We start from the raw sequence: 25,212 nt of genomic DNA, 5'->3' as shown, positions 1-25,212 counted from the left end.
CATAGCTTAAAAGATATGGAATCTATACCATCTTATAGAATAAATGATGATTCCCTATTGGGTTGGCTTTTGGAACTGAAAAGGTTATTGACATCAAATTCATAATCAAATTATGAATTAACCTTCACAAGTAAAGTCAATGGTACATTAGGAATCAAGATATAATTAAAAGGGTAAAACAGTAATTTTATTCCCACTTAATTATGAGCCATCAATAGAGGATTGTTTTGTATGTAATGATTATATCAATGGACACTTTATGGTTACAATAAAGTATATAGTAAATATATGTCTTTAATTCTAAAGAGTTCAGTCTCATATTTATAGTGGAATAATCATGAGATTAATATATATGATTATTGAATCAAAGAGTTTTGTTTAATAATCTTTTATTTATTCGAGCTTGGAATTATTGGTCTATAGGTCCTCGGGTCGGCTCTATCAAAACTAATCAAGGTAAGAGTTGATACAAGGGTTAAACTGTAAAAAGTCTATTAGAGATAATATTTATTCTTGATGGTAAATGTGCAATTATGTGATAATTGAAGTTGCACAATTTATTATTGCATTTGTGCAATTTTGGAAATTGTACAGAGATAGAATCAATTTATTTTATTTAAGTTTGAATAAATAAATATGGATAGTCAAAATTTTATTTTGATCATTATATTTATATAATTAATAATAAGATGCTAATGGAAATTCAAACTTTGAATTTTGAATTTTGAAATTTAAGTTGTTATCTTTTCCTAACAAAGATGATACCTTATTTGAATATCTAATTATTAATTAATTAAAATAAAAACACATGAAAAAAATCAAAATCCCCTTTTTCAGGGATAGGCCACACACATAGGGCTTGGACTGCTCTATGCGTGTGGCACTTCTGATGTTATCAGAAGTTGGTTTTTTATTTTAATTTTTTATTAATTAATAAAACATTTTAAAAGGGGTTTTAAAATGGAATGTTAGACTTTGTCTTTTATCATTATTATTATTATAAAAAGATGATTGATTTTTCTTTATTATTATTACTATTGTAATAATGTCTATATATTCTATATGATGGATAATAGAAACAACAAGTGATAACAAGCTTTTACAGAGAAGAAAAACTATCATCCTTCTTTCACAACGAAGAACCTTTTTTTCTAGCCTATAATCAAAAGTCTCATGTGTTGAGAATACTTTTGATTCACAAAATTAATCCTTGTTCTCTATCTGCCCACCCACATCTTGTGGTGTAGAGAACTTCTTGGAAGAACTAGGTGTGAGTACTCTAGCACGGATAGGAATATCAAAATATATACGAAAGGATTCATGGATTATTGATAGGCTACAAGAGGTAAATCATTTCATATTATTTTTCACATTCATATTATATATTGATTAAGATATTGCATATTAAAGGATCCTCATATGAAGATTGTTTATATGAAATTTTTTGTTGTATACCGTTACCATAACTTCTGCTGCGCACTAGGAATTGTTCCTAGCAGTGACTTATTTGTCCCATATTCTAGGGCGTCAAGCCCCAGTATGATTTATTAATCATGTAACTTGGGCAATGGGCCCCGATATGATTCAGTTAATCATTTAATTAGGGCGTCTTGTCCCATATGACGTTGTAGTCATTTATATAAATGGTATGCATGCATGAGTGGGGTTATTATTGATAGGCATGCTTATTATGGTTTGATAACGTATTATTAACTGCTTTTGCATGTTTTAAGTTTTCTTGTTGTGCCTTAGCTCATGGGTGCTATGTGGTGCAGGTAAGGGGAAAGGGAACTTGGACCAGCCATGAGTTGGAGAGCTTAGGTGGCGAAGTGTACATATGTTGCAACTTGACCACCACAGCCAAGGTTTCTCAGAGGAACTAGGGTTAAACCATATTTTTGCCGCTTAGGTCGACGGGTTGTAATTTTTGAGTTGTAATTAATCTCTTGGAACTGTATACAACTTTGTAAACGTTTATTATGGGATCCCATGTACAACGTAACATTTTTATGAAATATCCATTCCTTTTCTCTGAATTTTTACCCCTAGAAGATTCATAACATTTAGATACACGTTTATGGCCAAATGACTCGTTTATCGAGTTTAGCACTATTTAAAATACACAGTGTAATGGTCTTGGCTAGCGAGGGCGTTACAACACTACCGTACCTTTCAGGCAACCAACACCCATCAAGAACGACATCTTTAAAAAGGACACCACAAAATTTTGTCACTTCCATAACGATATGGGCATCATACAAATGAATGCAACCAACTCGAGGATGAAATTGGATTCTTGATCTGACAAGGATATCTGAGGAGATATACCCGAGTAGGGCCCAATTCCTAATGAGCAGGCTCGAGGATGCCAATAGTCGCCTCCCTTATAGCCTGCCCCGGTCGCAGGCTCTCCACTCACTATTTGTGGTGGACCACACTTAGCAGGTGACAGTGAGAAGGCAATGGAAAGATATGCTAGAGCCCTATGTCACGAGCAGGATATTGAAATGCAAATCGTCGAGGTGCGGACTCCCAAAACAGCTCGAGTAAGGGAAGGCTATATAACTTTCTCCAAGCTGGACACACAACATGTTAAGTGCCCCCATATTGATCCTCTAGTCATAGATGTCCAAATAGCCAACTTGATTGTAAAGTGGGTGATGATAGAAACAGAAAGTTTGGTGCACATACTATACGAATTGTCCTTGGAAAGAATGAATTTGTCTGTACAAGACTTTGAACCATGCAACATAACAATCTATGGTTTCTCTGTAGAGGGGCTCACACCAACAGGGTCGATCAGGCTTCTAATAACGACAGGAACAACACCTGTGAACAGATCAATACTCAATACTCTTATAGTTGTTGATTTCCCTTCCACATACAATGTTGTAATTGGAAGACCCATCTTGGTAGAATACGAGTAGTAACATCTATGTGGCATTTGGCCATGAAATTCCCAACAGACTCAAGAATTGGTGTGTTTTTGGAAACCAAAGAGAGGCTCGGGAATGCTACAACTCCTCGATTTCAAAGCCAAAGAAGTATGGTGAGGGGAGTGGGTTTATTGCATCGAGCAGCTTCAGCGGATTAGAAAAAAGGTTGCAAGGAAGAGTTAGTGAGCTAAATGCCCAATCTGGTGAACTAGTCACCAAATAGGGTGTTGCCGAAAGTGAGGAAAGAGATATAGATCCTTGCTTTGGGGATTTTGATGAGGAAGTTGTACCCATGGAAGATCTCGAGGAGATCCAACTAGAAGAAAAACACTCGACCAGAGTTGTGAAAGTCGAAAAAAACTTAGAAACAACAATCAATAAAGAACTGGTGGAGTTTTTAAGAAAGAATGAAGAAGTTTTTTCCTGGCCGCATAAAGACAATCAATAAATAACTGGTGGAGTTTTATGAAAGAATGAAGAACTGGTGGGGTTTGACCCAACAATTCTCAACCATGTCTTGAACATCAACAAAAATTACCCACCAGTACAACAAAAAAGTAGGTTGCTCAACAAAAATAGGTCTAAAGCACTAAAAGAGGAAGCAAAAAAGCTTAAGGAAAATGGATTCATTAGGGTAGCATTTTATCCATCATTGGTCTTCAATCCCGTATCAGTCCCAAAACCAAATGGTAAATGGAGGACTTCCGTTGATTTTACAGACCATAATAATCGACCAGTTGGTAGATACTACATTAGGGCATGAGACACTGTCTTTTATGGATGAATATTTTGGATACAACCAAATAACTATGCACCCACCAAAAAAGGAACATACCATCTTTTGAACAGACACTAGGCTATACTGCTACAAAGTAATGTCGTTTAGTTTGAAAACCACTTGAGCTACTTACCAACGACTAGTTAATCACATGTTTAAGGACCAGATTGATAATAACATAGAAGTTTATGTCGAAGAAATGTTGGTTAAATCAAAAAGGATGGTGGACATGTTAGAGACTTATAGGAATTCTTCGAGATCTTGAAAAAATATTAGATGAAGTTTAATCCTCTCAAGTGTTCTTTTGGGGTAGGATCGGCGCGTTGGTATTAAAAGTTTAAATTAACAGCGGAATGAGTCTTTTTAAAAATATATTAATACCAGCCAGGATCATACATATATAGATATATATATATAATCACATACAAATAGATTAGAGATGACCTCTTGTAGCCTATCAAGTGTCCTCGAATATTTTTGTATTTAACTAATGATCTTCCTATCCAGATTCTAAAAGCTCACACATTGATTTCCAGAAAAATCCTCAAACACACAAGGAAGTGTGTGGGCACATAAGATCACTTTCTTTTTCGAGAGAGAGACTAATAGTCTATTTTTAAAAACTTATCCTTGAAAGTATCGCTCTTTCAGTTTTATAAAGATAATTAACTTAATTATTTAATCTTTATTTTATTAAAATTATACTAAAATAAAACTGATCAGCTATAACCTATTTAATTTAAATCATATTTAAAATGAATAACTAAATAACTGATTAAACAAGTAATTTTGAAATTCAAAATTCAAATCGCAAGGATAGGAAATCCATGTGTGTGGCGCCACACTCATTGCATAGTGAGTGTGTCGACCACACCATTAGGGTTATCCCTATTTTCTCCTTTTTTTTGTTTAATCAATAACTAAGACATAATATAAATCCCAAAATAAATATTAGTTAATTCAAAATTAACCTTATTCTAAAAGATTAGTTTTAAATAAATATATATCTTATTATAAATAAGATAATTATCAATATCTTTCTTTCTATTAATCCAAACATGATTAATATTCTTTTTAACATCTAATTTTTCAAAATAAAACTATATATTTAAATAATTAATCAATTTCCCATAATTTTCACAAAATTATTTCATTGCCCCGAAAAAATAATTCCTTTGCAATTAAGTCATTCTCTTTACAAATCATTATTTTGACATCCTTACCCTTGATAGTGTAGGACAAAGGTGATATGGGGACCATGGACCTATAATACGAAGCTCCAATAAACGAGATTAATAATTAAACTCTTTAATCTAATAATCTTATTTATTAAGTCCATGATTACTCCACTATCAATATGAAATTGTACTATAGTTATTTATAGAATTATATTTACAGAGTTTTCTATTGCAGTCTGTTGATATAATCAATAAATGTAGTTTTGTCATCCATTTAATTGTTCGTTAATTAGAGCTGGTCAAGATTATTGTTTTACCCTTCTAATTACCTCTTGATCCATATGTACCATTAATTCACTAGCGAATAATTAATCTTTAACTATTTAGTTCCAAAATCAACCCTTAAGGGAACCAATATTTGATCTGTTAGAAAAGTATGGGTTCCATTATTGTAAATCATGTTCCTAGCCATTCATGATATTGAATCTCCAAAACAAAAGTCAATAGCCTCAATATACTAAGAAACCTTAATGTGTGACTCAAAAGATCCAATAAACACAAACAGGAGTTCATGAATACTCAAGATTTAGACTAATATACATATTATCATCTATTATGATAAGAATTAAGTCTTTATGGCAAATGACAAGTTTATAAAGATAATTAGTTCTCATTGGTCCTGTCATATATAATACCTATTATATACAACAAATTTACTAAGATGTTTATCCACATCAGTAATCCGAATCTAGATCACTTGCATCCTGTATGCTTAGTGTTGACGGTGAGAACTCGTCAACGAAGTAAAGTTAGAAAAATTATCAAATTAAGATCACTAATCGGAAAGCTGCAAAAACTTGAACAATAACTCAAGAACTATGATAGAACAATAATGGAGAATTCAGTCTTTCATTCACACTCAAACCTCTGCTACAGTAAAATTTCCAACCCCCTTTCAGGTGGTCTTAGAGTTCATTTTATAGTAGGCTCTAATGGCCTTAGATACATGGTGGTCCCGGAGACCAAGTGGTACATATGTACTGTGTCAGGGGAGTGGCTTCAGAGGTTGTGGTCGTACATCCTGTATAGGAGCAGATGTCAGGAGGATGTCTCCACTACTCTTCCAGCATGTCTAAGTTTTCGGCCAGGGCTACGCGGTTGGCTTCGTCTCCATATGCCTGTACCCTGTGGGACTCGACTCGCATCTCGACTGGGAGCACGGCCTCGCACCCATAGGCCAAGGAGAATGGGGATTCCCTAGTAGTCGTGCGTGGGGTGGTTCTGTAAGCCCACAGCACATTTGGTAGCTCATCTACCCAGACCCCCTTCATCTTTTCCAGCTTTGTCTTCAGGTTCTTCTTAAGGACCTTGTTTATGGCCTCCACTTGCCCATTGGCCTGGGGGTGCACAACCGCGGAGAAACTCCTCCTTATGCCTCTCTCCTTACAATATTCATCGAAGGCTCCTCCCTTGAACTGGGTACCATTGTCGGAAATAATCTTGTAGGGTACTCCATATCTACACACAATGAATTTGTTGACGAAAGAGGTGATGTGCTTGGCGGTTATCTTCACAAGGGGTTCCGCTTCTACCCACTTAGTGAAATAATCCACTGCCACCACCGCGTACTTTGCTCCACCCCTACCTGTAGGAAGAGCGCCGATCAAGTCTATCCCCCAGATAGCGAACGGCCAGGGGCTGGTCATGCTGGTCAGTTCGCTTGGGGGTTTCCGAGGGTAGTTGGCGTGCCTCTAGCATTTGTCGCATTTCGTGGCAAAGTCATGCGCATCTTTCTCCATGGAAGGCCAGTAGTATCCTTGTCTAATGGCCTTCCTAGCTGTGGAGGGTCCGCTCTCATGGTTGCCGAACTCTCCCTCATGTATCTCCTGTAACACTTTCAACGCCTCCTCTTCTTCTACACACCGCAGGAGGGGCATTGAGAATCCTCTTTTGTAAAGGACCCCATCTACTAGGGTGTATCTTGCGCCCTTGTACACCAACCTCCGGGATTCGTTTTTATCTGCAGGCAAGGTTCCTTCTTCCAGGTACCTCTTGATTGGCTCGGTCCATGATTCCCTCGGGGCACTAATCATGTGCACGTCCGCGCCTTTGATGCTGGGTTTTGGTAAGTACTCCACAGGTATTGATTCCAAGACATCACTATCCTTGGTAGATGCCAGCTTTGCGAGTGCATTGGCATGGGTGTTCTTTTCTCTGGGGATTTGCTCTATAGTATATGCCACCAACCGTCCCAGATAGCCCTTCACCTTCTCCAAGTATGCGGCCATCTTGGGTCCCCTCGCCTGGTACTCTCCCTTTACTTGGAATACTACCAATTGAGAGTCGCTGAAGATTTGAAGGCGCGTCACTCTCAGCTCCTGGGCCAAACGCAGGCCAGCTAAGAGCGCCTCGTACTCTGCTTCATTATTAGAGGCCTCAAACCCAAATCGGATTGCGCAATACATTCTATGTCCTTCGGGCCCAGTCATCATGATGCCCGCTCCTGATCCTCCTTCATTTGATGCCCCATCAACGTGCAAACTCCACTCCTCTGAACCTCCTAGCTCCTCCTCCGTAACAGGCTGCTCTCCTTCTTCATTCCTTCCTTCATTCGGCTGATGGGTGAGTTCTACTATAAAATCTGCCAGCACCTGTCCATTGATGGAAGCCCTCGGAGTGTATACAATATCAAACTGACTCAGCTCAATCGACCATTTCATTAGTCTCCCTGAAGTCTCTGGCTTATGTAAGACCTGTCTCAAAGGACTATCTGTTAAGACTTCAATTGTATGTGCATGGACGTAAGGTTTCAACTTCCTCGAAGCCACCACTAGCGCATAGGCCAGTTTTTCGATCTCTGGATACTGGTTCTCCGCGTCCACCAAACGTTTGCTGATATAGTATACGGGTTGTTGCTGCCTCTTCTCTCCCTTAACCAGGGCTGCGCTGATGGCATGCTCAGACACTGCCAAGTACAGGTACAGCTTCTCGCCCTTCTCTGGCTTCGCTAACAGGGGTGGCTTCCCCAGGTGCTCTTTCAGCTTGACAAAAGCTTCCTCACATCTTTCATCCCAAGCGAACTTTTTGCTCCCTTTGAGGATGTCAAAGAATGGGAGGCACTTGTCGGTGGACCTTGAGATAAACCTATTAAGGGCCGCCACCCTTCCTGTTAGGCACTGCACCTCCTTCTTATTCTTTGGCAGGCTCATCTCTATGAGTGCCTTTATCTTGTCAGGATTGGCCTCGATGCCTCTGGAATTGACCATGAAGCCCAAGAATTTTCCTGAGGATACCCCAAAGGTGCATTTGACTGGGTTCAACTTCATCTGGTATTTCCTGAGCGTGTCAAACATCTCACCAAGGTCTTTGTTGAGCTCTGCTGCTACTTTGGTCTTCACTAACATGTCATCCACATACACCTCCATATTCCTTCCTATCTGAATGGCGAACATTTTATTCACCAGCCTGTGATAGGTGGCTCCCGCGTTTTTGAGCCCGAAGGGCATCACCTTGTAACAGTATAGCCCTTTGTCTGTAATGAATGACGTGTGCTCTTCATCTGCTGGGTTCATTGGGATTTGGTTGTATCCTGAGTAGGCGTCCATAAAACTTAGTAACTCATGTCCTGCTGTCACATCTACTAGCAGATCTATCCTGGGAAGTGGGAAGCTGTCCTTAGGACAAGCTTTATTCAAGTTCGTGAAATCCACGCAAGTTCTCCACTTCACATTCGGCTTCGGCACGAGTACTGGGTTCGATACCCACACAGGGTAGAAAGACTCACGGATGAAACCGTTGGCCTTCAACTTGTCAACCTCCTCCTTTAACGCTGCGTATCTTGTTGGGTCTAGCGCCCGCCTCTTTTGCCGGACGGGCCTTGCTTCTGGGGAGATGTTCAGGTGGTGACACATCACACTGGGGTCTATGCCCACCATGTCCTCATGACTCCATGCAAACACGTCTAGATTATCTTTCAAAAATTTCGTCAACTCCTCCTTCACGTCACCTTGCAGGCTTCTCCCTATCTTCAATTTCCTTAAGGGTTCCTCCGTCACCGTAACCTCCTCTACTTCTTCCACTGGTTCTGCTCTTGACTCATCCACGACTCGAGGGTCCAGCTCCTGCGGACCCCCCGTGGGCATACATAGCGCCTCATGTACCACCATGGCCATTGGCTCACGCAGTTTTACAGGCGTGCGGAGTGAGGTGTTGTAACACTCCCTCACCTCCTTCTGTTCTCCCTTCATACTTGCGACCCCTCCTGGAGTCGGGAACTTGGCAACCAAGTGATATATTGAAGTTATGGCTTTCAATTCTCTCAGGGAGGGTCTCCCCAATACCGCGTTGAAAGCTGATGCACAATCTACTACAACAAAGTTAGACATGACTGTAGTCTGCCGGGGTTGCTCCCCCATGGTAAGTGTCAATTCGATCATTCCAAGGGGTTGCACTGAGTCCCCTGTGAACCCGTATAGGGACGACTAGCAGGGCTTCAGGTGACGAATGCCCAGTCCCATCTTTTCCAAAGCAGGGCGATATAGGATGTCGACCGAGCTCCCGTTGTCCACTAGGACTCGATGCACACGCATATTTTCCAATTGAACTGTCAACACCAGCGGATCATTGTGGGGAAAGTGTACCCCCCGTGCGTCCTCCTCAGTGAACGTTATCGAGTCGTTTTCCCCCTTGAAACTCTTCGTGGGTCGTTGTTCTAAACTCATGACGCAGGGAGGCGGACTTCGCCGAGCCTCTCTTGCATATCTATCTCGCCCCTTCCTAGAGTCTCCCCCAAATCCTGGACCTCCAAAAATGGTTCGGACCTCCCCCTGTATTTCTGGGGCTCGCTCTTGTGCCTGGGGTGCTGTGGGCTCGCCCTCCGGCCTTTGCCTTTCTCTCCTGACATAGCGGCCCAAATGCCCCCAGCGGATAAGCTCCTTAATTTCCTCCTTCAGATGGATACACTCTGCCGTGGTGTGTCCGATGTCCTTGTGGTATTGGCAGTATCTACTGGGGTCCCTTTTGGACCAATCTTTCCTCATTGGTGGGGGCTTCTTGAAGGGCACTCGATCTTCGTTGGTGATGTAAATATGCTCCCTGGTGTCCGTGAGGTTCGTATAGTAAGTATAAGCCGTTGGCCTATGGTCACCCCCTCGTTTGGTTTTCCTCTGCTGGTCATCTCTTGGCCCATCGTACGTCCTTTTCTTCTTTGCTACATTCGATCCGTCGTTAGTTGGGGGCTTCGCATGGGGCTCCTCCTTCCCCGCCTTCAGGTTTGCATGGCCATCCTCCACACGGATGTACTTCTGCGCTCTCTCATAGAAGTCATCTAAGTCGGTGACTTCCCTCTTCAACATGTTGTCCCACAACTTGCTTCCTGGGAGCAGTCCTGCGGTAATGGCCATTTTTAACTCTCGGCGCGTTAGGCTTCCCACTTTTACGGCCTCCATATTGAACCGATGAATGTAGCTCTTCAGGCTTTCGTTCTCCCCTTGCTTCACGTTAGCCAGGCTGGTACCAGGCATCGTGTAGTCTCGCACGGCATGGTGTTGCTGGAGGAATTCATCAGAAAACTACTGCCAGGACCTGATGGACCCCGACCTTAGTCTTTTGAACCATTTGTAGGCGGGTCCTTTCAGAGTAACAGCGAAGCAATGGCACCTGGCACCACTTCCGATCCCTCTCAGTTTCATCAAATCATTAAACGCATCCAGGTGGTATTTCGGATCCGTGTTCCCTTCGTAAGGGGTCATATTGGGCTCCTTAAAATTGGCAGGGAGTCGGATTGCCTGAATTTCTCTCACAAAGGGCGACTCATGGTCGAAGTCTTCCTCAAAGGCCTGGCCGCCTGACGCGGTGACGATCTTGCTCCGCAAGCTCCTCATCTCCGTGTCTAGGTCCTTCCTCCTCTTGCTGAGACTGTCCCTTAAAGCAGACGGGCTGAGATCCGCCTTTCCCTTGCCTTCTCGAGGCGCCACAGGCGGCGTGGTCCCTTTGCCCGCCCTCTTCTTATTGAGCTCCTCCCGCAAGTCTGAGGGTATTCTTTTGGAGGTGACCTCATCCTCATGGCGAGGGGCAGCGTTGGTCCTCGACACTGGCTTCGGGGCCTGCTTAGGCGGTTCGGGGTGATCGCGTTGCTTCGCGCGGGGGGTGTTACTAGTTGAATGTTGGGTTCTCCCATCATCTACCGGTACTGTGGTCTCCACCCAATCCTTGCCCTTCTCCTTCCTCGTAGGCAAGGTTACGCTGGACTTACCCTGCAGCAGGCCGTTAAGGACCTCTTGCATGTTTTCTAAGGTGGTTTCTAATCTTTGGTTCTTGCGGTGGAGCTCACGTATCTCCTCTTCGTAAAACCGGGATTTCGAACTCGAGCTCACAGAGTGGACCCGGGGGTGCTTGTCAGGCCTACGGGCAGAAGGGTCCGGGTCTTGCCGGTCGGAGTTCGGTGCCTGCGGCGGTTTTGGAGGAGGGAACTCATCAGCGTTTACCGGTGGTGCCCTTGGAGGACTCCCTCCAGGTGGAGCGGCCGGCGATGAGGCCACCCTATCACCTCCGTGAACCTCAGGGTCTTTCGGGGGCTCCACGTCCCTGGGTGGAGGAGCGTCCTTCATGGAGGCCTTCAGCTGGACTCCGTTCAGGTGAACTTCTACCTCCCGTGTCTCCCTCAGTCGCTTCGAGCATCTTGGCATCTTCTTCTTGTCGGAAACAATGGTGGAACAGTAGCTTGAAACTAATGTTGCCACAGACGGCACCAAACTGTTGACGGTGAGAACTCGTCAACCAAGTTAAGTTGGAAAAATTATCAAATTAAGATCACTAATCAAAAAGCTGCAAAAACTTGAACAATAACTCAAGAACTATGATAGAACAATAATGGAGAATTCAGTCTTTCATTCACACTCAAACCACTGCTACAGTAAAATTTCCAACCCCCTTTCAGGTGGTCTTAGAGTTCATTTTATAGTAGGCTCTAATGGCCTTAGATACATGGTGGTCCAGGAGACCAAGTGGTACATATGTACTGTGTCAGGGGAGTGGCTTCAGAGGTTGTGGTTGTACATCCTGTACAGGAGCAGATGTCAGGAGGATGTCTCCAGTACTTGTCTGTACCCGTGTCTGATGGGTAGTGGCGCAGGAGGTAGTGGTGTCGATTCTGTCCTCTTTCCTAATGCTCCAACTACTCATCTATCAAGAGTGTCAGGATCATGCATACGGTCTTAACGGTCGTACCCCGTACAAGATTGTACCAACATGATCCTTTTGAATTATTCTTAGGCCTTTCCCTCTAAATGTCGAAGTCATGGTTGACCCTTAGAGGACACGTCCACTTGAAGTGTTAGGGGCGAAGAATAGGCGTGTGCGTGACGCCATCTCGTGAGGCCACTTGGTGCTGGACCTCATGCGCGCGGCCGAGGCATGGTTGGGGCACCATTTCGCGAGGTGCCTTACAAGCGAGGCCACCAGCAGCGAGGCCACCACCAACGAGGCCACCATGTGCAGCAAGGCCACCATCAGCGAGGCCACCACCAGCGGGGCCACCATGTGCAGCGAGGCCATCATAAGCGAGGCCACCACCAGCGAGGCCACCATCAGCGAGGCTACCACCAGCGAGGCCACCATGTGCAGCGAGGCCATCATCAGCGAGGCCACCACCAGCGAGGCCACCATCAGTGAGGCTACCACCAGCGAGGCCACCATGTGCAGTGAGGCCATCACCAGTGAGGCCACCAAGTGCAGCGAGGCCATCATCAGCGAGGCCACCACCAGCGAGGCCACCATCAGCGAGGCCACCACCAGCGAGGCCACTATGTGCAGCGAGGCCACCACCAGCGAGGTCACCACCTTCAGCGAGGCGCTCCATCAGCGTGGCCACCATGTGCAGCGAGGCCACCACCAGCGAGGCCACCACGCCCAGCGAGACGCTCCACCAGCGAGGCCATCAGGTGCAACTAAGGCGTGGCTTCGCTAAGTACGTGGTTGGTGCGGGACAATGGGAGCCCGAGGGCATCGCGGCCCCATCATGTAATTAAGTGCTTATGGGGCCTTAGTGCGTGCCTTTGATCCTTCGAGGGCGTGGAATTTTGAGCCTCAACACTTAGTAAACCGCACTAGTAACCATTCATTAAAGATGCCTTACTTTAATATGTTACGAATTTTTTTATTCATTATATATGATCTTAATTATCTCGTACTAATACAAGATCATATTCTCATGAATGAATAATGAATTTTCTTAATATTATTATATAATTAATTCAAACAATAATTATAATCCTCACCCCACAAATAAACTCTTTTCGCAAATAATTTGAACACACACATATTGCAGCCACTAGAACTAAAGCTCCCAAGCAAAAATCATGAAAATCCTCACCCCACCACCAACCAAAATGATGGCCATAACTTCTAAAACAACCCTATCATTTCAGATGACAATTTGGAGGGATAGGCAGGAGAGTTTTCTTATCTCAATTCGTTTTCATTTATTTACTTTGTTGTTGTTTTTGTTATTTCTTTTGTTCTGTGGCTTTAACTTTTATTGTTTTAGTTTCTTGTCGGTGTCATTGTCTTGTTGTTATAGTTGTTTTGTCGTTCTTTTGAGGGTGTGCTTGGTCTTTGTTATTATTAACTTGGGGGCTCGATGATGAGCTTGAAAAATCTTTAAAAAATAAAATTAAATTAAGTTGAAGTTGAATGTCACTCTAAGTTAAGTTATAACCTAGTCTCTTTGGGTTTGAAGGTTGCTTAAGTTTCTATAATAACTTAGTGGTTTTCCTTGAGGATAAATCCTAGACATCACCACACTAATGACATGATTTAGGCCATCCTTGGACCATTTGAACCTTTTAAGCCTACCCTTTATGCATTTTTATCCCTAGTCACCCCGTTCAGCGTAATAGACACTTTTAGTTTTTAGCCTCACTAGATATAATAACCACTTTTCACCGTACCCTTTTAGCACCTTGATCTTTATAGGATAGATTTCTTGTTGCATTTTGGGGGTTGAGAGGAGTTGAGTGTGAGAGAGGCCCTTGGGTGAGAGTTTTCATTTTCTTCTTTTTCTTGTTTTAACCATTGGAGACAATGTTTATTTTATGTTTGGAGGAGAATGTACTCTCATTTTTCTTTTCCTCTTGCCATTTAGTTTGTATGTCATTATTCGAAAAAAAATTAGAAAAAATAAAAAATTAAAGAGTGCACTTCCTTGAATCAAGGGAAAGTTTTGTAATAAAATAAAAACTAAAAAACAATTTTAGTTGAAAATTAAAAAAAAGAGTAATCAAGTATGTTTGTAAATATGTTTGGGGTTCAACTCTATAAATAAAACAAAAATTTATTTTAGTTTTTGTCTATGTATGTTAAAAATAAAGACTAGTGGCAAGAGTTATGTTTTGTTTTGGGGTGCTCTTCGGGGGAACTTAATGTGTGCTTTGATTTTGGTCCTGGAAAGATTGAGGTGCTTAGGGTGATTTAAGCCAAAAATAATCTCTCTTATCCTACCTTAACCCTAGCCTATCATTACAAGCTTGATAAAGTGCAATTGATCTTTGGTGTGGTATTTTTCTACATTAGTGGAGAGGGGATCACTAAGTAACTTATAGAGGCATTATTTAAGCTTTATGACCAAGGCCTAGTTAGATTTTGGGTGATTTAAAATGATTAGGAAAAATTAAGTTATGCATGCACTAAAGAGACACTTGACTCATATTTTCACAACACCATTAATACTTGAAGATTTTTGTTTAAGGCTTGTGTATGTTTAAAATTCAATTTCTCTTATTCAACAATAAAATTCATGAGAGTTTTCCCCTTTTTAAGCATTGGCAAAGTAAAGTTAATCTTCTCTTGTTGTGTCTTGTTTTTGTTGTCTTCCTTTTTATCATTTGTTGTTCAATTTTTGGTGTCTTCTTGTGTCTTTTGTTATCTTTTTAGATTTATTAATCGAAGATATGTAATGTCATAAGTTTTCCCCTTTTTTTCTTTTATTGCTCAATTCGTGTTGCTTTTTGTGTCTTTGTTATCTTTTTAGATTCATCACTCGAGGACGAGTAATTAATGTGATAAGTTTTAGGGTATGATAACTCCTGAATAAAGAGTTATTTTTATACTTTTAAGATTATAAATATAGAATTAAGAAGAGTGATGAGTGCTTGTTTGTTATTATTTTAGTTAATTTCTTTTGCCTTTTTGTGTTGTTGTAAGTTATTGTGTTATGTTAGTTTTTAGAGCTGAAAGTAGGAAATTAAGGAATTTATGCATGAAATTTTTCAAAGAAAAAATAAAATGTGAAATGGCTCTTAGTAGTTTAATTTGTGCTGTAATGTTAGGTTTTGCTGTAGGAAAGGAAATTTTGCTAGAGAATTTTCTGCAGTATACAATGAGTAAAATGAAGCATATTAATGAGAGACATGTGACGTCTCATTAATTGAGTGGCCAAAGGGTGGTGAGGTGGCAAAAATAAGAGTTACTAGCTGCATTTTAGAGGAGCAAGTTCTAGAAGAGAAATGGAAACTCACGTGAGAGGCAAGGAGGGGTATTTGTGGGACATGAGGAAAAAAGATTTTCTACCTAGCTGAAAGAAAAAGAGACAGTAACCTCCATTACTGTATTCAGCTATCTTTTAGCGAGAGAGCCACCAAGTACAAGGGGACTTGAGGAATACAAACAAGGAAAGGGAGAAAAGAAGAAGAGGATGTTTATTCCATCATCATTTTGGGCTATTTCTTCTATTTGTTTGTTATTCCTTTCCTATTTTCTCTAGTATTTTGATTGATTACTCATGGAAAAATTTGACTTTGTATTTGTGTTTCTTGATTTAGCCATGAACTAGATATTTTGAGAGTTGGATTATTAATGAAATCTATGTCTTAATTCTAAATTTCTAGCACTTTATTTTCGCAAATTACCCATTGTTCATTCAAATATTCTTATAGATGAATTCTTGTTGTTGTTTGGCCACCAATGGCAAGATATTGAGTTATATTTGTGCTAAGAAGTTTGAATATAATTGATAAATTTGAATGACACAAGTAGATAATATTGTTAGATTATGTTTGTGAATAACATAGGAATGTGTTATTTGCCTTAAATCTGGATTCTTAAACTTGATTGGCATATGAATATATTTAATTAGGTAAAATAGTTAATACCATAGGATTTGGAAAAGTTCTATGAACTTGTTTTGAATTCTTGTTAACTTTGGTAATTTTGCTGAGATTTTGGTGCAACAAAACGTATAGGTCATTTGACATAGAGGGATTTAATAATTCAAGTCCATTTCAACCAATTGATTTTATCTCACTTTCAGATTGGCATTGTAGTTTATTTTTAATCATTTTTAACTGATCTCAAGTAGTGTTAGTTTACAAAATCAAAAAAAATTAATTTGGTTACATTTGCAATTGTTTGGTAATTAATTTTTGTATTTAGTTTTAATTTCCAATCAATGTGGAGACAATCTCGAATACTTATGACTTTATTACTTGTTTTGTGACTGGGTGCACTTGCACATATTTGATCAAATTAAATCGCAACAAGTTTTTGGCGCCGTTGCCGGGGATTGAAATTAGACTTTTGTGCATTATTAATTACTTTGAAATTTTTTTTCTTATTGTGCACTAATCTTGTTTGCTTGAGCTTGAGCTTTGCTAGATTGATCATGTTGCATGAACGAGCATCAAGACTTTGAGCTATCCCCTACTGACCCTGAGATTGAACGCACATATAGAAGAAGACTAATGGAACAACGAGTTGAATTTCACATTGTTATGGCTAAAGAAGGTGAAGGGGATAAGGAGATTCATTCTTAACCCAAGCTTAACACTGATGTGGAGCTACTAATAATGCAGCCAATTGTTTTAATGTTGCCAATGCTATTATTATGGTCGATGATAAAGAGAGGGCCATAAGGGAGTACGCTGCCCCAATGTTTAATGAGATGAATCATGGCATTGTTAGGCCTGAAATTCAACCAACTCAATTTGACTGGAAGCCCGTGATGTTCCAAATGTTGCAGACAGTGGGTCAATTTAGTGGGCTTCCTACAGAGGACCCTCATCTCCATCTCCACTCATTGATGGAGGTGAGCGATTCCTTCAAGTTGCAAGGCATTACTGAAGAAGCCTTGAGATTAAAATTGTTCCCTTTTTCTATGAGGGGCAGAGCTAGAGCTTCCCTCAATACACTTCCTTCTGACTCGGTGTCTACATGCAATGAGCTAGTAAAGAAATTTTTGATGAAGTATTTCCTTCCAAAAAAAAATGCCATGTTTCGAAATGAGATTATTTCTTTTCAACATTTGAAGAAGAGTCGGTGTGTGATGCTTGGAAGAGGTTCAAGGAGTTATTGAGGAAGTGCCCACGTCATGGTATTTCACATTGTATTTAAATGGAGACTTTTTACAACGGCCTCAATGCTTCTACTTGCATGGTTTTGGATGCTTCAACAAATGGGGTTATTCTCTCTATGTCCCACAATGAAGCATATGAGATTTTTGAGTGGATTGCCAACAATAATTACCAATGGTCTAATCCTAGAGCCTCAACGGGAAGAAAGGTAGCGGGTGTTCATGAGGTATATACTTTGACAACTTTGATCGCTTAAGTTTCATCTATGACCGACCTCCTAAAGACCATGAGTATGGGGGGGTAATCTAGAACTAGCTCCTATGGTCCAAGTAGCACATGTGTCTTTTGTTTATTGTGGACATGGGCACACATTCGATAAATGTCCTTCTAATATTGTTTCGGTATGTTACGTGGGGAATCATAATGACAACCGCAACAATCCATATTCCAACTCTTACAATCCGGGTTGGAGGAATTATCCAAAATTTTCTTGGGGAGATCAAGGGGCTAGTTCAAGTGGTGCAACCATGCCCAACAAGCATACATATCCACCAGGGTTTCTCAACAACAATCAAGAGCTCAACTTCCTCCTTTTCCACAAGTTTCTCAAAGAAGCTCTTTCTAGAATTTGATGAAAGAGTATATGGCCAAGAATGATGCAGTGATTCAAAGTCAAGTAGCAACTTTGAGGAACCTTGAGATTAAAATGGGGCAGCTAGCTAATGAGTTGAGGATTAAACCATACGGCACCTTGCCTAGTGATACCAAAAATCCAAAGAGAGATGGTAAAAAGCATTGCAAGGTGGTCACTTTGAGGATTGGTAAAAATCTGGAGTTGAATGAGGAAAAATCTAAGAGCAAAAATGCCCACTTCAATCCAAAGTAGTGTGGAAAAAGGAGAAAGAGTTGGAACTTCTAATATGTCAAAAGTTGATCCTGAAGAAAATGTTGTAATAATTCCTCAGCAAAATGCATCAGAGAAACTAAATAGCAAGCCACCTCCACCATTTCCCCAACAATTTCAAAAACAGCAGCAAGATGGCCAATTCTAGAGATTTCTAATTTTTTTGAAGCAACACCACATCAACATACCTTTGGTGGAAGCTTTGGAAAAAATGCCCAACTATGTGAATTTTTTAAAGGAAATTTTGACGAAGAAGAAGAGACTTGGGGAATTTGAAACATGGCTTTGACTAAAGGTGGCAGTGATATTTTGAAGAATAAATTTCCTCCTAAGTTGAAGGATACAGGCAGTTTAACAATTCCTTGTTCTATCTGTTGTAGAGATGTTGGTAGAGCTCTTTCTAATTTGGGGGCTAGTATTAATATGTTGCCCATATCTATTTTCAAGAAGTTGGGAATTGGAGAAGCAAGGGCAACCGTTGTCACTTTGCAATTAGCAGATCGCTCTATGGCACATTTGGAAGGAAAGATTGAAGATGTTCTTGTGCAAGTTGATAAGTTTATTTTTATGACAGATTTTATTATTCTTGATTTTAAAATGGATAGAGATGTTCTAATCATTTTTGGCAGCCCATTTCTTGGTAATGGAAGGACTTTGGTTGATGTCTAAAAAGGAGAGCTTACTATGAGGGTGAATGACCAACAAGTGACTTTCAATGTGTTCAATGCCATGAGGTTTTCAGATGAGATTGATGACTGTTCTTCTTTGAGAGTGATTGATGTTATTGTGGCTGAAATGTTGCAGAAAGAAACTTGTAAAGATGAAATGTGGGTTATTTCAATTGAAGAGCTTGAAGAAATGAGTGAAGATGAAGAAACCCAAGTTACATGGGTGGAATCCAAGCAACCTATTACTAAATTTGAAAGGAATTTTGAGTATTGGAGTTGTCGGAAAATTTCTAACTATCCAAGCCATTTAGTCAAGAGCCACCAAAGTTGGAATTGAAGCATTTGCCTAGTCATTTGAAGTACGCTTATTTGGGAGATGAAGAGACTTTTCCCGTGATTGTTTCTGCAATGTTGGGGGTTGAAAAAGAGAGTATGTTGCTTGATGTGTTGAAGAAATACAAGAAGGTTATTGGTTGAACAATGGCAGATATAAAGGGTATAAGTTCCTCACTTTGTATGCATAAGATTTTGCTGGAAGAGTGTTGTAGCAATTTTGTTGAGCAACAATGAAGGCTTAATCCCATTATGAAGGAAGTGGTTAAAAAGGAGGTGATCAAGTGGCTAGATGCTAGTATTATTTACCAAATTTCAGATAATTCTTGTGTCGACCCGGATCAATGTCTTCCGAAGAAAGGTGGAGTCACGGTGGTAGCTAATGATAACAATGAGTTAATTCCCACAAGAACGATGACAGGTTGGCGTGTTTGTATGGATTATCGGAAGCTAAACAAGGCAACAAGAAAAGATCACTTTTCGCTGCCTTTTATTGATCAAATGCTTTATAGACTAGCAGGGAAGGAGTATTATTGCTTTCTTAATGGGTATACGGGTTACAACCAAATTTCTATTTCTCCTAAAGATCAACAAAATACAACTTTTACTTGCCCTTATGGGACATTTGCTTTCTGGTGGATGGCATTTTGGTTATGCAATGCCCCCACTGCATTTCAATGTTGTATGTAAAACGCCCTACTCTAATGCTTTCAGATTGGCATTGCAGTTTATTTTTAATCATTTTTAATTGATCTCAAGTATTGTTAGTTTACAAATTAACACAAAGTAATTTGGTTACTTTTGCAATTGTTTGGTAATTAATTTGTGCATTTAGTTTTAATTTGCATTCATTGTGGAGACGATCTCGAATACTTATCACTTTATTTCTTGTTTTGTGACTGTGTACACATGCACATATTTAATCAAATTAAATTGCAACACATCTGCGTTCTTATTCTGCTTGCTGGGGACTTGTTCGATGGAAGAAAACTTTGCTAGATAAGCTGCCATTTTGATTCCTCGAGCCTGGTATTTTCCTAATACCTGATTAACCACAAGTCGAGAATCAGTAAAGCATTGAATTTCTCTTGCTTTCAGTTGCTTCGCCACCCGAACTTTAGCCAATAATGCCTTGTACTCTGCTTCATTGTTGGAAGCTTCAAAACTGAATCTGAGAGCCTTATGGAAGCGATGTCCTTCGGGTGAGATTCAAATTATTCTAGCTCCTGATTTGTTTCCATTTGACGATCCGTCAACGAAGAGTATCCACAACTCTTGTACTGGTTCCCTCATTGGTTCGTCCTAAAACCCTATCCATTCAGCCACAATGTCAGCAAGCGCTTGGCCTTTGAATGTTGTTCGTGGTTTATATAGTATCTCAAACTAACAAAGTTTGATGGCCCACTTTATCAAATGTCCTGATGTCTTAGGCTTTTGGAAGACTTGCCTTAAAGGTTGATTGGTTAAGACGTGTACTCATAAATACAGCCTAAGTTTTCTCGAGGCCAGAATCCAAACGAACACGAGTTTTCAATTAGAGGATATCTAGATTAAGCTCTTAAAGTCCTCTTACTCACATAATACACTGATTATCGTGTTCGATTCTTTTCTCGAACTAACACAACGCTAACCACACTTTATGTTATGGCTAGGTATAAGCACAAACATTTCACAGGAACTAGTTTTGATAACACAGGGGCTCAGCCAAATGAGTCTTCAGATCCTGAAATGCCTGTTCGCATTCTTCTATCCATTCAAATGGTCTATTTCCCCTGACCAAGTTGTAGAAGGGAAGACATTTTTCTGTGGACTTCGATACGGAACAGTTTAAGGTTGTTACCTTTCCAGTTGGGCTATGTAATTCTTTTCACAACCTTGGTGAAGGAATTTCGATTAGGGACCTAATCTTCTTTGGGTTTGTTTTGATCCCTTTGCATTGACTATGTAGCCTAAGAACATCCTTGACAAAACCCCAAAGGTACATTTCTGGGGGTTTAGCTTCATGTCCTACTTTCTCAACACGCCAAAACACTCTTCCAGATTGAATACATGGTTATTGGAAATCGTCGACATACACCTCCATAATCTTCCCGATATGGTTGACGAACATCTTATTGACTAGCCTTTGATATGTTGCACCAACGTTCTTTAGCCTGAATGGCATGACCTTATTACAATATACGTTATGTTCGGTCATGAAGTTGGTGTGCTCTTTGTCCGTAGGGTTCATCGCAATCTGATTATATCCAGAATATGTGTCCATGAAGGACATAAGCTCATGGTTGGCTTTGGCATCAGCTAGCTGATCAATTCTTGTTATTGGGAAAGAGTCTTCACTACTCCAAAAAAGCCTTTTCTCCTTAATACACTGCGGCTTTTGGGAGTACCGAGAACTGCAATGTTTGAGACCGCAGAGAAAAGTAATAAACAGACTACAAAGAAAAGTGTTCTTTTTCTCGGCGATTTTTTGTTAACAAAACCGCAGAGAAAGAATTTCTTTCTCTCCGGATTTGTTAACTAAATTTCAAAGAAAGAAATTCTTTCTCCGCGATTTAGTTAACAAAATCGCAGAGAAATCATTTGTTTTTTGTTGACACGATTTTTTGCCAACAGTGTATTAAGAAATAATAAGGTTGATTAGTGCTTAGTAATAAACCATAATAAAAAAATGAAATGAATTCATAAGAACACAATTCTTTACGTGGTTCAGTGGTTAAAATCCACCTAGTCCATGAGTCTATATTATTGTTGTTTCTCTCTCTATTTTGGCTGAGTTTTAGTATTACAGAATAATGGTTCCCTTTTCCTATCCAATATTCTCAGTATTTGTAAAAAAAAAACCCCATCGACAGGTTTGGGTAACCGCGTGAGTCAATCACACATGTACATATTTATTACATTTAATACATATATTTTCCATTTATAATGGGATATGATTTGATCAAACAGTAAATATTCTCCTAATATCTGGGACATTAAATATGACAGCCTGGTCATAAATAAGTGTATAATGGGATTCTGAGTCTCCAGGCATCCTTGAGTATGCAATATATTTGAGTTATCACGAGCTGAATATCTCTCTGAGCTCGTACTTCGATAGCTGTTTGAATATTATGAGCTCACACTTTACAACCTTCGTGTTTATAGCTCGAGTTAAACCCAGGACGCCTAACACCACACGTGCCCATGTGAAACTAGAGTTTCTTACGTGGATAATAAGAAGATATCATTCCCTTGGTTATTTATTCGTATATTTATTTGCCAGCTGTACCCGAACTAAGTGAATGACTCGAGCTAAAATTAGGGTACACATTTTCCCCCCAAGCTCCTGCTCGTGTATGACGTCATCATTTTTTGACCTACACAGTAGGGGCTTTTAGTCTTCTGTTATACAAAACCATGCTTGCCCACTACTTGAGTACTGGACACGTGGTGTACTGCAATTGGCGTCTGTTCGGGTTTCGAGGACTGCAATAATTGTCTTGTCACCTTTTTGTCGCCGTTTTGTGTATTTAACCATGGCCCTTGGATCTCGTACTAACCAAATTGGATGGCCCAAATGAATTTACGTAGCTTACGTATAAATAGGATAGGAAATTTTTAGATTTCACCACCTTTCATTTGAAATTTTCCCTCTTCTGCATTTCCGAATCCCTCTTCTTTCTCAGAAATCTCCAAAAATCATTCACTGTACCCCATTACTCAGGAATTTTCCAAGAACTTCCCTATTGCAAAATCTTACGTCTTGCCGTCGAAGAACATACTGTAAGTACCTCTGATATCTTGGTTTGAATTTTTTTTTACTGGTCTTTTTTGTTCTTCACCATGCTCATCCACACTATTCATTGTAGTCAATATTAGGCTATTTCTCGAATGTTTTTAGCAAATAGGGCTCGACTTAGGTTCAATGGGTAGGTCTTAAAATATCTTTAGAACTATGACATTCATAAAACTGGGTAATTTCTGGGTAAACTTGGGTAATCTCCATGGTGAATTTGGAAAATACCCATTCGGGACATAGGACATGAAAAGTTTTTAGGGTTCAAACTAGGTTGCTTAGGGGTGACGCTTCTTGGGTAGTTTTTCAATAAACTGCCTCCCAAGGGAAGTAGTGGTCTGATTTTCTGACACACGGATCCCTAAATATCAAGGGTCTGTTAGGAAACCGAAGCGCGTAACTTAGGATAACTCAGCCCGTATATCAAAAGTAAACCATTCCCCCTCCATACTTTCGCGTTGTAACCTTTAAATCCTCTTAGGTCGCCTACTAATTAGGTCATTCTGTTCATTAGGCGATCTGATGGCTCCCAAGAAGAAGGCATCTAGCTCATCTGCTCATCAAAAGAACAAGGGGAAGGAGGTCGCCCCTAAGTCTCCCATTCCCCACTTCGGTCCAGTGGTGGAAAAGGAGGTAGTGATTGACCCCAACGCCTACTTGGAGGCTGAAAAAATTGTATCCAAGATTACGACCTAGGGGAGGGTAAACAAAATCATGCTGAGCCACAACATTGAGGTTGGGACCGAAACTCACCTAGCATGACCTACATTCAAAGGGGAGCGGAGTTGCTCCTCTCTCCAAGACAATTTCGCAGCTTGAAGTGATGAACACTTGAAGTTGAGGGCCTTCCTTCCCCTAGACCAATATTTTGCTGACTTCCTGAACTACGTGAAGTTGGCACCATTTCAGCTCCCCCAAAATTCTTATAGGCTTTTGGCGGGGCTGAAATACTTATTTTTGAAACATGAGTGGGAGGTCCCCATACTGGTAGATATATTATACTTCTTTTGCCTTAAAGCCAGCCCGGAACAGAGAGGGAAAGGTGATGGGTTCTACTATCTGACAATATTTCCTAACTCTGCTCCCATCATCGAGCTTCCCAGTCACCCCAACGACTACAAGGACCTGCTCTATATGTCGAATGGGTTTCTGAATTGCAAACACAGATACTTCAACCGTCCTCATAATTTTCTTACTTTTGAAACCTCAGCTCGTGACTTTTTTTATTCCTTTCAAGGTGTTTATTTTTTTATATGTATTAACTTAGTTTATTTCTCGTGAAGCAATATTTGCGAGGACGATGAAGTCTGTGGCCCTTGGGGGTCAATACAAGATGTTGTCTAGGCTTCCAACCAGTGAGAAGGACTGCCACCAGGTCGTGAATGATGTCTCAATGCTGGCGTGTCAGTTAATTGGCGAAGGCCAGACGTTGGCCTTAATGATCCGGGCTACCCTTCTGGTGATCCAAGAGCTCCCATCCTCTCAAGAGGAGGCCTTGCCAGCCACCGATGGCAAGGAGGAAGAAGAGGAGGAGGTGCCTCTTGTGATGAAATGGAGGGCTCCCGAGATTGTCCAGGAACCTTACCTAGAACGAGTTGCGTCTAGGGCAGCAATCGGCCCCTCCAGCCAAGGTAACTGATACCCCTATAGGGAATTAGATAGGGTTGTTGCCGATTTTAGGTTAGTTTGATTTAACCCAAATCAGCTCGTCCACCGTCATCCTTATAACCCAGATCATAATGTAACCCTGCTCCAATGCGTAGACCAACTAGAGGTACGTCATGACAGTAGTTACCCAAAGGGGACAGTTGTTGTGGACAACGCCATAAATTTTAGGTCCACCATTTTTTAGGAGTATGGGACCAACCGTAGGTCCTGGTCTTCTCTGGTCCAAGGTGACTTTGCCCCTGAATTTAGACAATATGTAGAAGAATCTATTCACGAGGACAAACCTGAGTCTGAACCTCATAGGATCCTAGAAATACTAGCTGTAGACTCTCCCTCTCCTCTAGTAGTCCCAAGGTCGGAGGTCATGATTATAGACTCCTCCCCCAACCCGGAGGGTAGAATCTTCATTTATTTTCTTTCCTTGTATATGGTTTTGACTTTATTTGTGAACTAATCCCCTTTCATTCTTTTCAGAAGAAGAGATGGAACAAACTGGAGCTCCTGACCTCTGTACTGCCTTCCAGGCCGGGAAAACTGGCTCGGGCCCCATTGTGAGGAGGTATAGAGTCAAGAAGTTTACTTAGCTAGTTAGATAGTAGTAGCAATAGTAATAGTTGTAGTATTT

The 25,212-nt window shown here is 40.6% G+C and overlaps 1 non-coding gene across 1 annotated transcript; it reads right to left on the bottom strand.

The window, feature by feature from the left end:
• Nucleotides 1-17,154: 17,154 nt before the first annotated feature.
• On the bottom strand, nucleotides 17,155-17,260 carry LOC133828313 (small nucleolar RNA R71). The gene has a single exon (XR_009890940.1). It is a non-coding gene; the product is annotated as a small nucleolar RNA R71 (small nucleolar RNA).
• Between the last annotated feature and the right edge of the window lie 7,952 nt (nucleotides 17,261-25,212).

This window comes from Humulus lupulus, chromosome 3 (genome assembly GCF_963169125.1).
Source record: "Humulus lupulus chromosome 3, drHumLupu1.1, whole genome shotgun sequence".
In the NCBI taxonomy this organism is placed as follows: Eukaryota; Viridiplantae; Streptophyta; class Magnoliopsida; order Rosales; family Cannabaceae; genus Humulus; species Humulus lupulus.
Note: the sequence above shows the minus strand (reverse complement) of the source record. Positions and strands in the feature narration are given on the sequence as shown.